Source organism: Serinus canaria, chromosome 5 (assembly GCF_022539315.1).
Source record: "Serinus canaria isolate serCan28SL12 chromosome 5, serCan2020, whole genome shotgun sequence".
NCBI lineage: Eukaryota > Metazoa > Chordata > Aves > Passeriformes > Fringillidae > Serinus > Serinus canaria.
In genome coordinates, this window is record NC_066319.1 from 2,111,147 (window position 1) to 2,124,226 (window position 13,080).

Consider the following 13,080-nt stretch of genomic DNA (forward strand, 5'->3'; position numbering starts at 1 on the left):
TGTGTACTAATGTTGCTGAGCTACTGCAGGAGGTTGGAGTGGATTTGGCATTTATCTGGCTACTAAAACCATGGCATTGATTCAGAGAGCACATCCTGAGTTCCTGTGTCTCCTCTGCTGCCTCTGATCTCTTTTGGATAGCTAGCTGTGTACATGAACACAACCCCACGGCTCAGACTCAAATCCATCCTTGCCCTGCATCCTGTCTTTGGGCTCTTAGGAGGAGATCCTTAGAGGGCAAGAAACAGAAACAGGACAAATCAGAAATCCCTGTGTGGTGTTTTTGGGGTCTTGGGTGGCAGGAAGGAAATGATTAATTTGATTTGATGTTTTCAGAAGGTTAATTTATTAACATATGATATTATATTATACTAAAGAATGCTAAAATAAAACTATGCTAAAGAATAGAGAAAGGATACACACAGAAGCCTTAACAAGATACTAATGAAAAACCTGTGACTCTCTAGCACCTCAACACAGCTGCCTGTGATTGGTCATTAAGTAAAAACAATTCACATGAAACCAATCAAACAATCACCTGTTGGATAAACAATCTCCAACCACATTCCAAAACAGCAAAACACAGGAGAAGCAAATCAGATAATTATTGTTTTCATTTTTCTCTGAGGTTTCTCAGCTTCCCAGGAGAAGAAATCTTAGTAAAGAGATTTTTCAAAAGATATGACAATGATATCCCTGTGTACACCCTCTCAGCTTCCAGCAATCAGCTGCTCAGGGCACTTGGAACTGGAGCTTGCCACTGTACCATCATGTTAATAGTCCCCCATGGCCCTATCCTCAGTAATATATCTTATTTTTCTGAACTTGTAACATCCTGTGCAACGAGTTCCACAAAATAATTATGCCCTGCATGACAAAAGTTTGCTTTAAATTCCCTGTGTGATTATAACACTGGAACCCCCTTAGGTCCTGTATTGTCAGAAACAATGCATTAGTCACTCCCTAATCACCTTCTCCATGACACTCATTATTGTGCACATCTCTGTCTTTTCCTCTGTAGAGGATCCTCTGAAGGGTCTGGATTATTTTCTCTCTCTCTGTTGTATTTCCTTATACCTCCCTAGTTCAACCCCTTTGGAACACAGAAATCAACCAAATGCAAGATGAGAATTGTGCCTAGCATAGATTTTGACAGTTTGATTTGACCAGCCTTGATTGTGAGTAAATTTTACTTAGCAAGTACACCACTAGGACAAAAATCCAAATAAAAATTAGAATATCATTGTCTAACAAATGGTAGTAGTAATAAGCAGACTGGTTTCTCAAGGAATAACGTGTAACAAAACAATAAAATAAACAAGTGGAATAAAACATAATAATACAGAAGATAATTTCCAAAGCTTAACAGGCAGTTCTCATCCCCAACATCTAGTGAAAGCTCCCTTGCTCTGGGGGGAAATTCTCCAAGTTTACCACTTCAGGGGAATGAAAATAAAGGGAAATGCAGAGTTGACTCTCGAGGTCTCTGTGATACAGCAGACAATTGCATCTGCTCTGCTATTGACCCCTTGAACAGGGTTTCAGAGAATCCATGCATTTAAGAAACACTACATGACAGCTTATTACTTCCCAGAACTGTCACTTACCTCTGGCTGCAAGTGACTCAGCTGAACAAATATCCCCTCACACTTTATCCTGTATCCATTAGCAACAAGATTGGCTTCCTCATGCATGGTCAGCACAGCACTTCTTCTCTTCTGAAAGAAAATTTTTTAAAAGATACATTTAGGCTGAACAGCCCAATATTTTCATAAAGCACTTCTGGAGGCAGCTGCACCTCTGGAGAGTTTCAAAGCACCTGTGTCAGGAGCTGGGCTCCTCAGCCTTTGCTTTGTCCTGGCAAACTCCTCTCTTCACTAAGAAAAAGCACTGGGGAGTCACAGTTTGCTGTCAGGAGGCAAAATCCTAGCCAGGATGCCACAGCCTGTGGCCACCTCAGTCCCTGCCCAGCCTGGCTCTCACAAACCCTGTGTGATCATTACAAACTGCCTTGCTTTTCTTACTTTTTCCCTGGTGAAACAAATTTTATTAAAATTAAAAGAAAGGGCTTTGATGCAACAGCCAGTAATCAATTCAGCAGCCAGTAATTGAGGTGACTTCACTGGGATCTGGAATTTTCTACTAAGTAAGAATAATTACCCTTAATTCTTGCTTACAGAATCAAGCAAGCAGGTCCTTGTCTGGTGCACAGAGCCTGTGCAGGTGACAGAGATCCAGAAAAGCTGCCAATAATTATGCAAGAACAGAGTCCCACATAACCTGCCCTTGCTCTTTCCTTTGATCTTTTGAGTCAGTGGATATTTGGATGTTCCTCGAGGAAACACTGATTTGCCAAGGCTCTTCTGTTATCATTAAAAAAACAACAAACAGGTTGAGCCGGTGCCTCTCCTTCTCAGGGCTTCACTAATCCAAAAGTTCATCTGTCAATTGACAGGTAGCTAGCAAAAAAAATAAACCAAACAACCAAAAAAACCATGACTACCTGTGTGAAAATAATCCTATGCTTTTCCAAATAGAGATGGAAAAGTGGAGGGTGCTGTCACTTATTAGTTACTGAATCAGTAACTGCTCAGAATTCAAATTCCCTCTGAGAAAATAAAGAAGCTGTGCCTAACCCCAGTGAACCCCTCTGCAGGATGGAGGATCGAGTTCCTTCTCTGGTGGGAATTTAAAAGAGATTTTTATGGAATTCTTTGACGGAGTGTGGTCATGGGAGAAGGTTAAAAAAGAAAAAGAAGAAAGAAAACCTGGGTAAACCAGTGCTGATGGTGGCTCGTGGCATGGGACTTACAGTGGTGAAGGGAAGGAGCAGAAAAAGGATTTGGTGGCCATCTGGGTTTAGGGGGGCAGGGAAAAGGCTGAAATACAACCTCCAGAGCAGGTGGAGTGGAAAGGTGGCCAAATCAGCTTTTCACCCAGGTAAAATGAAGGAGCTGCAGGCAGAGAGAAATTCACAGAACCATTGGGATCAGGAACTGGGGCTAAGATGACTCTTTGAAGAAGTTACCACAGGCTGTGATGAAAAAAAAAGATTGAAAAATAAGGTCAAAATGCCAAGTTAATATATGAGAAGCACACACACACACATATATATATATTTTTAAAAATATAGAATATATTTTTTAAAATAAATATTTTTTAACAAGGCTGATGTAATTTTTTTTCATTTCTCAAAATATTTGGCTGTAAAAAAGTAATTGCATTTACATTTTGGATTCATATTTTCTGAAAGTTTTTGCATTATATTCTGTTAAAGAACAGCACTACTAAAAATGTGCAACAGTAAAACGTAATAAAACCTGGAAAAACACTTCTGTTGGTCATCATATCTGAATATTGGTGCATTTAGTAGCATTTCCAGTGTTTCTAATATTTTTTTTTTTAAAAATGCCTTTTGACTACATTCAGGACAGGAATTTATGAAAATATCAAGGAAAGAAAATACTTCAAATACTTTAAACTGGCTACTGTAAAGGCACATTAAAAAAGCAAAAAAGGTCAAATAGCAGCTGGAGAAATTGGGGTTGGTCAGTTATAATGTGCTGTTTGAATCAGCTTGTAAAATGAAGTAATATCTTTAAAAAGGTTTTAATACAGGCTGACACCAAGTCAGATATGTCAGGAGATAGAATGTAGGTCACACTAACAACACAGAATACCACATCCTGAAATGCAGTGACACTGAAAAGGACTTCAGAAAATCAATTTACCATGAATTCCCCATGCAATCTATGGGCTAAGGTTAATGCAATACTTGCATGATTATGCAGGAGGCCATGATATTGCAGGTGTGTCTCACTGATGGCACCAGCACTGCTGTGTCCACCTCTGGCATCCAATTTTCTAATAATCATGATTCTGGGATGCTGCAAGGGAATCAAAATGAGTCATTAAATTATGGCAATTGTGGAATCCTCACCTGTGCATAACACACTGCAGCAGACATCCCTGGGGAAAGGGAGGGATATCTCACCACAGTGTCAGAGGAGGGCTGGGAGGGAAGGTCCTGACACCAGGGCAATTTGTAATTAGCCAGCAAAGCCACAACTGTAAGTCATTAAAAAAAAGAAGGTAGGCAAATGCAGGTTGGGATTAAAAAAAGAAAAGAATCTGGTCTTTTTAAAAAGTAAAGTATTAGGTTAAAACTAAGTGCTTGAGAGCAGCAATGGAATAAGCTGATGTCTTTCCAGTAAGAATGAGTGCCTTTACAAAAGATGCACTGCAGCTTATCTGGGACCTGAGGCTGAAATCACATGGCTGGCCTGATGCAAGAAATAACACCAGAGGTTCCTAATAACCAGAAAGCCTCAAAATCATAATACATTCACCAGACTATGAATATTTTGACACAAAGAGGAAGGAGAAGTCAAGGAAAAATAAATGTTTGTGTTGACATGGTCAGCTGTTTACCAGTTATCTTCAAAGCAGAAAAACCCCCAGCAGGTGAAACTGAAACAAAACCACACATGCTGCTATCTTAAAAAATGCAGGATAGAAATTAGGTCTAGGAAAAAAAATATTTTTGACTGTTTGTTTGTGAAAAGAAGCAACACTTTTTACCTGCATACGGAGGGAGAGACAGAGCCAAGAAGCAGGAGGACTGAAGGAGAAACAAATGAGTATTTAGACATGATGTGTTCAAAGATCCCAAATATTTCACTCACACCTGTATTCAAAAGAGGATTTTAAGCTGCCATTTCAGCACAACTATTCTCCCATGTAAAAAAAAAAAAAAAAAATTAAAAAAAATCCATATTAAAGATTGTTATCAAGGCAGTAAGTGCTGCAACATTTGCATTTAGGAGCAACAGATCTCCAGAACTGGCTTGTGTGCACGCAAATATTTTCAAGGAAGCATTGGAGTAACTAATTAAAAACCCCTACATCCTTGTTCATTACCATCAGCTGCTGGAAGCTGCTGTGTGAGTATTTTAGCTTTTAAAAAACACGTGGAGCCAGCCTTGAAATTTGCAGCTTACTAAACCTTACCGCCAGGCAAGCAAATCTCTTAAAACAAAAATAAAGTATGAAAAGAGCCAGACCGTCATTATACAAAAGGGAGAGACTGGTGCAGAGTTTTTAAAAAGAAAATAAGGCTCAGAATGTCAACTGCCTCAAGTACAAGCCCATCTGATTATTCTACTGCTCTTTCTAAAAACAGCTGATAGCCTTCATCACAAAAAGTGACAAAGGGAACAAAACCAACTTGGGAAGTAAAAATCACCAAAGAAGACGAAGAGGAAGAAGAAAAGGCTTTCAACTGCTTTGACAATGAGGTGACTCAAAGAACTGTGTTAGGTGCAGCACTGTTTAATATGTTAGCAAACAGGAGAAGGGGCTTAAAAATTCAGCCAAAAGCACTGGAATTTGATACAATTATGGAGACTTGCCCAGTATGACGAGAATATTACCAACCACTTCAGAAGGGTCGAATAAACGAACTAAATAGGCAAGGGGATGGCAAATAAAGGTCACTGGAGAGAGAGACATGTGAATGCATATTAGAAGGAATTTCTCCCATGCATCTGTGCTAAAAGGCCAGCAGTGCCACCGCCTTGGAGCACACACAAAACGTGTTTGGGGGCAGAGCCCTGGTAGGAAACAGAGCTCTTGTGTGGATCAGGACCTCCACTGGATTTGTGACTGTTGTGGGGGGAGGTGGAAGGGACTGAAACCTTAGGCAGCTGGCTGGCAATCTGTCCATGTGCAGGAGCAGGCAAAGAAATAAAGCAAAACCAAACAAAACACGTTCCTTCTGCTTTCCCGTGAGCAGCCCGGCCACGGAAAGCACGACGAGGTGCAGACCAAAGCAGGAGAGAGCCAGGCCATTGGGATTTCATTGGGATTTCTCCTGGTAAAGGAGAGATTGGGCCTTTCTGCTCAGCACAGCCCAAGGAATTGCAGCAGTGAAAGGGGTCCCAGAAGAGGCCACAGGAATGATTTGCTGGCTGAAGAGAGAGCAGAGAGAGGCTCAGCTCCAGCCACGCTGCTCCCTGCAGGAGCCCAGCTGGCACCAGGAGCCCCTGGTAAGGAGCTGTGGAGAATCACCCCGGGACCAGGGGAGGGTTGGAGAAGGAGAAGGGATGTGCTGCAGCCACGTTTTCCTGCAGTGCTCCCAGCCCCTCTGGAGAGGGCTCGGCCCAGGGACTCTGCAAGCCCTCAGTACCCCAGGACCTCACTGTGGGGTCTCCATCCCCTCATGGGAGAAGGACCAGCCAGCACAGAGGAGTTTGAAGCCTGTTTCAGGGCATTTTCAAATGCCTGAGGCACTCCATTACTGTAGCTGAAGTCCAGAGACGCTGGAATAACATTGGCTCCATTTATGTGAAAACAGGGGCGTTGTGCGGGCAACACAGCGAGTTTTAAGACTTAACAAAATGGTTCTATCTTCATGATGGAAAAAATAGCATTTTATCATAACTAAGTTAGTGACAAACCACAAATTGTTCAGTATTTTCTGCTGTAGCAAGCAGATACAGAACAGAATAAGAAAATCTGCGTGTTTCACATTATGGTTTTATGTATTGTGCATTGAGTTCGCCTGAGAGCTAAACAGCGTTTGATTTGTGCCTAACAATAAACAGAAAAAGGATTGCCAATTAAGAATGTGGGGCAGCTATTTTTAACGAAATGTTTTTAAACTTTGGGCGAAGTACGAGAGAAAGGCAGTGCCATCTGTCGGGGAAACGCGGCCGGTTCAGGGAGCGCTGCTGCGCCCTGGGGAGAACAAAAGCCCGGCCGGGCTCCCATCGCCTCAAAACTGGGATTTTTCCATCTCCTCCTCAGAGAAATCGCATGCTACGACATGTTTGGGTAGTGCTTTTAGCCGCTTCTGAAAGAGGACGAGCGGTTTCAATAGCTGCTCCTCTGGATAGGTACTGCAGCTGATTCTGTTAAAAGTTGGACCAAAAAGGACAAAGAAAAGTGCATTGTATGTAAATAGCAGGAAAATTCAAAGAGCAGGATTGTCTTACAGACAGCCACAGGCAGAACTCTCCCTTGGTTAGGGTAAGAGACACGCTGCTGAGAGATCTCATTTATCACATCACCTAAGGTACTTGCCTATTCAGGAATTCACCTACCGGTTCAGGAATTGCCTTCTGGACTGCGCCCACCCCCATTCCCGATGGGAGCCCAGGGCATTGACCTGGCTAACTCAACCACCCAGTCTGCCAGCTGTCTGTGGCTGGCTGGGGCAACTGCTCCCCCAGACCACCTGGTCCATCCAGGCACCCTGGCTGATGTGGGATAAACTTTTGGTGACTACCAGGAAGGAGAGGTGAAAAAATCCAGGTGGATTCAAGCCCGGGCTGTGGCAGCCAGCAGATGTGAGATGTGTCTGACAGCCCTGTGCTCCTCTCCAGCAGCAGGTGCAGATGCCAGGGGACAGGACATGGGCCACAGGGCAGGGGAGGTCACAGCAGGGCAAATCCAGAGCACTTTGGGCCACCCCAGCAGCCACAGAAGTGTTCCCTCCTCGCTGTCCCGTGAGTCAGCACTCCTGATGTCAAAACTCTGCACTCGAATGGAAACACAGCACTCCTGCAAGGGAGGAAGGGAACCTGAGCTCCACAGAGGGCCAGGCTGTCAAGCTCAGGTGGTCCATCAAAAAATAGGGCTTGGGTGGTTTTTACTCAGCATTTCCACACTGTGGGTTTCACTTCATATTTGTGATTTCACTTTAAATATGCAGCAGTGGTAGCCAAAGGCAGGTTTCAATTGTTGCACTGAATTTGAAAGGCAATGTATTTAACATTTAAATACACTGCATGCACCTTATGAATTATTTACCTACACCAGCCTTTTTGGAGATGCAGGGATATTCTCACACCCACACATGCATAGCAGCACCAACACATCCCCGTGCATCAGCTGAGGCTCCCAGCTAATGATGCTCTTCTGCAGCTATTTAGCATATTGCTGTTTTCATTTCCAGGCCAGGGTGGGTGGTGGAGATCAAATATGGACATTTTTGTGCCCAGTGAGGGACTGACACGTTGGCTAGGATCACATTGATGGTTATTCAACACAACTGCAGCAGCCTCTATTTTTGCTCCATTCCCACAGCAGCAATAAAACAGTGGCACAGAACAGAAAGTGACACACCAGATACATTGAACAGCAGCTGCCCTTAAAATCCCAGCAGTCCCCACGGACTGATTTGCTATTTGCAAACACTACCTTCTTTTTTTTTTACCCCTTCCTCTACTGAGGGGATCCTAATTAAAAAAGAGGGGGGGAAATGGGATTGTAACAGCAGTAAGAGCAAAAATACAGCCCCAGGCTGGGGGAGATGTGTGAAAAGGAATGCATCAGTGAGGTGTTTCCTTTAAGAAAAAATTATCAGAAGTAGCAGGTGGACAATCTCCTGCTGCACTGTCCAGTCTTTGCCTAATTAGTAAAAAAATTCACTTTTCAGGCAATACTGATTGTGTATAAAAGACAGGGAAGTAGTGAAAGCACATACCACAAGTGCCCCTGGGCAGGATTAATGTATGGACAAGCTTTTGGAAAAGCATATTTTTCCGTTTTAAACAGGTAAGAGTATTTTGAACTTTTGCAGGAAGAACTTACTCTCACAGTGTTTCCACACTGCCCTGTTTTAAGTACTGCATGTCACAAGATGTGGAATGGAAAAAAACACTTTTCTGCTGCCAAAGGGGAGAGGAGAACACAAAAGTACCATTTCACTTGAAAGATGTGCACTCTGATATTTTTTCCAGCTGAACTCTGTAAGTGTGCAAAGCCCAAGAAACGGAATATTAATCTTTGATGAAGCAAACCTAAAATTGTATAGGCTTGGATCACAATCCTAATTAAATTGTATTCAAATGCCAGGGCTCCTTTCTCAATCAATGCACTTAAAGTATTCTGTAGAACAGAATTCCAGGGGGAGACTGAACTAACTCAAGATAATATAGAGGCCAACCAGAACCAGATCTGGAGCTAAAAATATTCCATGACCCAATCACTGCATAGCCTGTGATAGTAGCCCTCTTTCTCATAACATATGTTCACAGATATGTCATCATCATCTGTTGTCAGACTAGTGGCAAATAAAGGCTTGCAAATTTTCCTACATTTTTCACATCTCTGCCTCTTCCAGCAGCAACATTGCCTGTTTGCCTTTTATTCCCCATGTCTGGCATGTTCTAGGAATTTTCTGTCATGCTAAGATCTTGTGCCCTCAGTATTTGTTTGCCTGTCTTTTTAAAACAGATGTATAGCAACTTTTCTTCTTTTTTCCTCCCCTCTTATTTATCTGCATTACATTTACTGCTTCTGATTTAGGAAGGGCAGGAATCCCTTTCCTGCACACACCCCCAACAGTTTCAGACTTGAGTCATCATTTTATTTAACAGCAACAAACAAACCAGCCAAATTTGATCCTGGATGAAAAAGTAGCTACCAGCACAGCAGAGCTCAGCTCAAAGGACCATCCCCAGTACTTCCAGCCAGGGGACCTGGAAATAAAATACTTCCCAGCTTCTCTGGCTGCTCTGCCTGTGAGTCAGGCTGAATCCCAAGTTTTAATCTCCTTTTATTCTTTGATATTCCCAGGGAGAAGGCCAAGGTGTGTGCAGGTTAGGAACATGCCATAGCATGCTGTAACAAGTCTGGATGATCTGAACAAGAAGGGACTGGGAGTACAAAGTACAGGCATAGAGTGTGACATGGATTTTGCTATTTCCAGCACTGGAATGGGGCCTTTTTTAGCCCAAAATATAGGAATTCACTGTACAGAAAATTAATTTCCAAAGTGTGAGAGCTAGTGAGCATTAACTAGCATTAGTGACTTACACCCCCTACTAGAATGTTGTCATCATACCCAACAATATTTTGAGTTTGGTTCAAACATCTGTTATTTTATGAAGTCCTGGATCAAGAAGCAAGGTAAATAAATCTGTGCAGAACTTCCCATCTCAGTGGCATGACCCAAGGGATCAAAGACAGAACTGTGTTAAGACATGTGTGCTGTCAAAGCTCACAACAGGTCAAACCCATCCACAAGGTAAAGTTTTCATTCACCTGAGGGATGATGCACCAACCACGCAGATTTTAAGGCTGTGAGTTAAATTTCCCTGATGCTGATGGGAATTTTAACCTCAGTCAAGGAAGTGTCTGGGCCTGAAGGAGCCTAAAGACACAAATAATCACTAGCAGGTGATGATTGTCTGTGCTGAATGATCCCATTTAAAATCCTGCCAGGCATCTATTTGCCTCTTCAGCTCCTTAGTTACTTTTGTGTATCTGGCCTTTGTTATTTGGAGAGTCTTTGGTTTATTCTTCTTTCTATAGTCTTTTGTCTTTGAAGGATTGATTTATTGCTATCTGATATGAGCTACATAATCCAACAAAAATGTCTTGTCTCAACAGTTTATAGTTCTGCATAAGATTTATGTTTCATCCATCCTTCCAAGGAAAGTACTTGCTTTTTCTTCTTTACAATTTTAAATGTTTGCCTATTCAGAAATGAAATCCTCTCTTAGGAAAGGAAGTTAATCTGAAGTCTGAATCATTTTAAGCTCTGAGATGGCTCAGTTGAGGATGTGCTCTTTGTAACATAAAAACTTACACAATTCCCTGCTGCCTGTGCTCCCCAGTGCAGTTTTCCTAATGCACTCAGATTGTTCCTACCCCTGCACTCCATCTCTTCCTCAAAACTTTCTCATTTTTGCCCTGACTTCTCTTTTCTTTATTTAAAACACTGACCAAGACAATTTTTATTGTCTTAACCCTGTCTTTGACCCCCTCTTAAATCTCTAGGATTTTTTCTTGGCATGAAGGTTCTACCTTCAGCTTGTGCCTAATTATTTCCTTGGTTGTATAATCTCTTTTCTGACACCTTTCACTCATCCTTGGTCCCACACTGAAATCCCACACTGCCCTTACCCTGGTTTGGAGCCCTCAGTGTGCTGGAGAATTGTAACTTGCACCAAGACCAGAACATGGTCTGAATGTTCAGAGAACCAGCAAGGATTTGATGGGGGGGAAAGGTGACCTGGGCTTTTCTTCTGCCAAAGTTCTGGCCCCAGCTGTTGTGTCTGGGAGCATTTTGCTCTGGAAGATGGCCACATTTTAAGGATCCCAAATAATTTTCAAGGTCCTCCAGCTGGTGGATACACTCACAAGTAAATACAAAAAGAAGGCCATATATGCAGTATTCACACCAGCAGAACTCACATTCAGAATGCTGTGGGAGTGAAAAGCTTCTGGAAAATCAGCTGACCTTTCTATGGAGCCCTGGCTCACCTGTTTGGCTGCACTTTTCTTGCCTCAGCTCCTTTTCCTCAAAGGCACCAGAAGTTCTTCAGCCTCTACATACCTCAGCAGAAGGCACAGACACTTGATGTCTTTTAATCATCAACCTATTAAGTTTGATACCACTGACCTCTGCAGCAGCGCTTACTAAGCACAAAACATGATAATATTAAACATTTTAAAGGGGTTTTTTATGTTTCATTTCAAACCAAGTACTTCTGATTAAGGCAGTCGGTTCAATTCCTACCACAGCTTACATCTAAAGCATTTTGAGGTTTATTATAATCTCCTACAGCTAAAAAAAAGAGTGGTGACTCTTTTTAGCATTAAAAAAAAAAAAGAGTTGTGACTCATTTAGCATCTTTTTAACATTAGGTGTGCAAGTATTTTTAACCCCAGAGCAAAACTAAGGTGGGCAGGTAGGCTTTGCTGCTCTCAACTAAGCTACATATGGGATTTGTGATGTGATCATTCACATTTACAATGAGTGTCAATCCAACATCTGCTCTTACCATATTGGACTGTGAATATTTCACATCAACAACTGAAATCCAGATGTGTTTGTGTCGTGAGCTCCATGCACTCTACTTGAAATGATTTGCCTTTAAAGACAGAACTCAGGATGCACTCACGCTTGCAGGAGTATCCTGCAATGTTCCTGGTGCAGCAGAGTTTTGGAGGGAGCATTCAGATACCTGGGCCCATATCCCTGATATTCCAGGCAAGAGGCATGTGCAGATGGGGACTGCCTCCCTTCCCAGTGCAACAGCTGGGAGGAGAAGGCAAACCACCAGCACATTCTGCACCATGATTTCCCCCACTTCTAATTTGATTCTTGCACCAATTCCCCCCTGTCACCAACATGTTTGATGAAAAATCCTTTCCTTAGGATTTTTTCCTCCTGAGAAGCTGAGAGGCCTCAGGAACAAAATGCAAACAATGATTCTCTGCTGCTGTGGAATGCAGCAGGTGGGTCTGGGATTGGTCTCTGTGGTTGTTTCTAATTAATGGCCAATCCCAGTCCAGCTGTCCAGACTGTCTGGGTCAGAGACAAACCTTTGTTATTCATTCCTTTTCTATTCTTAGCCAGCCTTCTGATGAAATCCTTTCTTCTATTCTTTTAGTATAGTTTTAATATAATATATATCATAAAATAATAAATCAGCCTTCTGAACATGGAGTCAACTTTCTCATCTCTTCCTTCATCCTGGGACCCCTGCAAACACCGTCACATCCCACCCCCCTCCCAAACCTTTCCTGTGCACCCTCCATTCCAAGGATACCACAACATTTTATAAATGGTCACAAATTCAACAAAAGCCACACTTATTTTATCCCATGTCTCCCCACACAGCTGAGCAATTTTAAAGTGTTTATTTCAAGCACTACATGTGTGACCTACTACACTTTATCAATTACCCTGTCTTATTTGTTTTTTTACTTTTCAAGGATTTCCACCCTGATCACTGGCCACACCTTCCTTCCCTTTTGTAGGGGAAGGGCTGAGAGCTGTAGGGAGCAAAAGGGGCAGGATGGGCTATGGAGCACATCACACAACCTGGGCACAAAGCTGGGAGGCTTTTGCAAACTGATTGTATAATGATTTTATAGCTCAAATGCTAAACACAGGGAATTTTCTAATGCTTTAACATCCTGCCCCAAACACAGGCAATATTTCTGGCTTCAAAAGGGGAAAGTTGTTAAGGTTTAACTCATATCAGAATGCTTTAAGACCAATGATTACATTTTTATTTTCTTTTCTCCTTCCACCTAGCCTGGGTTCCAGCTGGTGCTATA